This window comes from Gossypium hirsutum, chromosome A09, assembly GCF_007990345.1.
Source record: "Gossypium hirsutum isolate 1008001.06 chromosome A09, Gossypium_hirsutum_v2.1, whole genome shotgun sequence".
In the NCBI taxonomy this organism is placed as follows: Eukaryota; Viridiplantae; Streptophyta; class Magnoliopsida; order Malvales; family Malvaceae; genus Gossypium; species Gossypium hirsutum.
The window spans coordinates 40493560-40497162 of NC_053432.1; the positions used below are offsets into that span (position 1 = coordinate 40493560).

The 3603-nt window shown below is 36.4% G+C and overlaps 1 non-coding gene across 1 annotated transcript; it reads right to left on the minus strand.

Moving 5' to 3' along the window:
* Positions 1-3233: 3233 nt before the first annotated feature.
* On the minus strand, positions 3234-3340 carry LOC121206889 (small nucleolar RNA R71). Its single transcript, XR_005902061.1, has one exon. It is a non-coding gene; the product is annotated as a small nucleolar RNA R71 (small nucleolar RNA).
* Between the last annotated feature and the right edge of the window lie 263 nt (positions 3341-3603).

Sequence of the window (3603 nt, forward strand, 5' to 3'; positions counted from 1 at the left end):
AAATCAAGCAAAATTTTCTCATCTTCTCCATGCCATAGCCGAAATTTTAAGGGTTCCATAACTAGGGTTTTTCAACTTTTCAAGCTCAATAGTTAGTACATTCTAGCCCCATTTTTTATGTTCTTTATGTTTTTGAGATCCTTAAAGCATGATCTAGCTATTTCTACCCTCATTTTAAGCTAGTGTTCATGTTCAAAAACTTACATGTATTTTGGTGTTTAATGGAAGAATATGAAAGTTTGATGTGTGTTTAACATCTTTTACTAAGTGATTTTTGATGGAAATGCATGTAAATGACCAATTTGTAAAAGTTGTAAAATGGGTAGTAAATAAAGAAAAATGTGAGCTTTTAGGAGTAGGAATATGAATCAGTTAGGCTTGGGTAGCAAAGAAAATGCATGCATTTCATTTTACGAGCCTAAGGACCAATTTGAAAATAAGTGAAAAGTTAGGCGTAAAAAGGTAATTTTATCAAAGTATGTGTTATGGGTCAATTCGAACAATGTATGTATTAAATAAGTTAAATTTGGCATTATAGATCAAGAAAAACGTGATTCGAGTCTTGGTCGGGGGAAAAACAAGGTTTACAAAGAATAGGCTCGTTTCCATCATTTTGTATCGAGGTAAGTTCATATACAAATAATGTGATGTTATGTTATACTTTTGATGTTTGAGTATTACGTGAATTCAAATTCTTCAATGCTATTATGAGTTATGCTTTGATTGCTTCATGAGTAAGTGATGAGTATTATGGACATTGAATTCGACATTACGAGCAAGCTTAACAGAGATGTGATATTGAAAAATCTCATTTGAACCTTAGGAATAGTTTAGGATACAAGTGACATGTCACTAGGACTCATGTGATTTATAAGCTCATGAGATATGTGATATATGTTTATGTGGTTCCAGGTGCAGGTCTTGTACGTCCTACCGGTGGCTGGGTAGTCTGGCATGTGTTGCGGATACATGACAGCTTGTGTGAGTAGCCCGTGTAGTTACGTCTTGACCGACAACTTGTGTGAGCAGACTCGTGAGTAGCTCGAGAATGAGCCTTTATGTGTTATGTGATATGAGGTAGCTTTAGCTACGTAGGTGACACTTATGTATGAGCCTTCCGTGTATCCAATAGTATTCCGAGTTTTCAAAGGGTAAATTGCCGAGTAACTTGACAAAAAACCCAAGGGTAAGTCAATGAGAAGAATGATTAAGATGTTATTGATAAACCGTAATTTATACATATTTTTACCCCATGTTTAACGCATTTTATGGATGATTTTCTATTAGAATTGGTGAATTTCAATGCTTCTAATGCTTTAATTTCATGTTTTATACTTAGGAAAGCATAGGAGAGCGAAAGGAACGAGAAACGGGCCAAAATCGAAGAAAATGGGGCAACGTACGAAATCAACATGGCCTGGACCTCCTTACACGGGCAAACCACACTGCCGTGCCAATTTGGCAGGCTCAAGCACGGCCTGAAGTAATCGTACACGGGCGTGCCCCTGCCAAGCCCAAGTTTAGTCCAAATCAGAAAAGGTTAATTTTGAGGGACCTTAGGCATTCCAAAGCCTATAAATACACCCTAGAGGAGGAAGAAAAGGAGGCACAGAATAGGGAGTAAGGAATTACTCCAAGGAAGCCGATTGATCCACCTTAGAAGCTGGATTCACCATCAAGACTGAAGATCTCTCCTCAATTTCCCTTCAGGAGTTTTGGGTTTTCTTTATATTTTGTATTCGTTATTCTTTTGAGATGTTTTCCTTTTTAGTTATGAACTAAATCCTCTAAATACCTAAGTGGAATGAAACCTGAGACGAATCTTGTTATTATTTTATGAATTGTATGATAAATATTTAACTTGTTCTTAATCATGTGTTCTTAATTCTTGTTTTGATATCCCAGGATACTGATTCAAGATAAACTCTTATTCAGAGGAGGAATAGACCCTGTCTAAGAGTACATTTGTCATAATTAAGCGGAGTTGTTTGCGCGCCTAGACATAGGATGACAAGATTTTGCCGAATTAGGGTGAAACCTAATAAGGGGATCCATAGATCGAGTTAATACAACCTGAGGGTGTTAATTAGAGAAAGGTCTCAATTATTCAATCTAGGGATTAGACATTATTAGTCTTGAATAGGGATAATAACATAACTTAAGGATCTCTACGGAACAAGTTAAATGAATAAATCGTCTGATTCGGAGCTAGAACAACAAGTACAGTCTAGGTGGATTTTTCCTTAGGTATTGTCTTAATTCAATCGATCTTCCCAAAAGCAATTCCCCAATTCCATTCTCTGTGAATTCTTAGTTTAGATAATTATTTAGTTAAAACAAAAAGCTCTTTATTCTTAGGCTAGATAATAGAAAGACAGTCATTTCTACTACTTTTAGTTCCCATGGGTTTAACAATCCGGTCTTGCTAAAACTATACTACTGTTCGATAGGTACACTTGCCTACATCGCGGTAATAGTTAGTTTCAAGAACAATTAATTATAAATATTTAAAACCTATCACGAAATAACGCGATCAAGTTTTTGGCGCCGTTGTTGGGGAACTAAGATATTAGGAACACTCAATTTTTATTACTTTAGCCATTTATTTTTCTTGCAATTTAATTTAATTTTATTACTTATTTTTTTCTTCTCTTGGCAGGTTTTTATAGTTTATGACTAGAAGAAACCCGTCAGGACCACTACTTTTTGATGAAGAAATCGATCCCACAGTTCATAGAAACCAAAGAGAAATAAGGCGAAGCTTAAGATACACAGAGAACGATACTCAAACCCCAACCGGAGAGATGGCTAAAAACCAAGACAATCAGCTACCTCCTGCAATTGCGGTTAATCAAAATCCTGCTCAACGCACTATGTATGATTATGCTAAACCTTCTTTAACAGGAACTGAATCGCGCATAGTTAGACCTGTTGTAGCTGCAAATACTTTTGAACTAAAACCTAACACTATTCAAATGATACAGCAATTTGTTCAGTTTGATGGTTTGCAGGATGAGGATCCCAACGCTCATTTAGCCAACTTTTTAGAACTATGCGATACATTTAAAATTAATGGTGTTTCTAATGATGCCATTCGTCTTTGGTTATTCCCTTTTTTGTTGAGGAAAAGAGCTAAACAGTGGTTGAACTCATTACCACGAGGGTCAATCACTACTTGGGAACAAATGACCGAAAAATTTCTATTAAAATATTTCCCGCCGGCTAAAATGGCCAAATTACGTAATGATATCTCTTCGTTTGTGCAGATGGACTTAGAAACTCTTTACAATGCATGGGAGAGATACGAGGACTTACTGAGAAGGTGCCCTCACCATGGGTTACCGCTTTGGCTTCAGGTTCAAACATTCCATAATGGCCTGAATACTTCGACTCGGCAAATGGTTGACGTAGCTGCTGGCGGAACCATCAATAATAAAACACCTGAAGATGCTTATGAGTTTATAGAGGAGATGCCACTGAATAACTACCAGTGGCAAGTCATGAGGACAAAACCAACTAAAATAGTAGGCGTTTATAATGTCGATTCGATTACTATGCTATCAAACCAGGTAGAACTTCTAAATAAAAAATTGATGGTTTTCT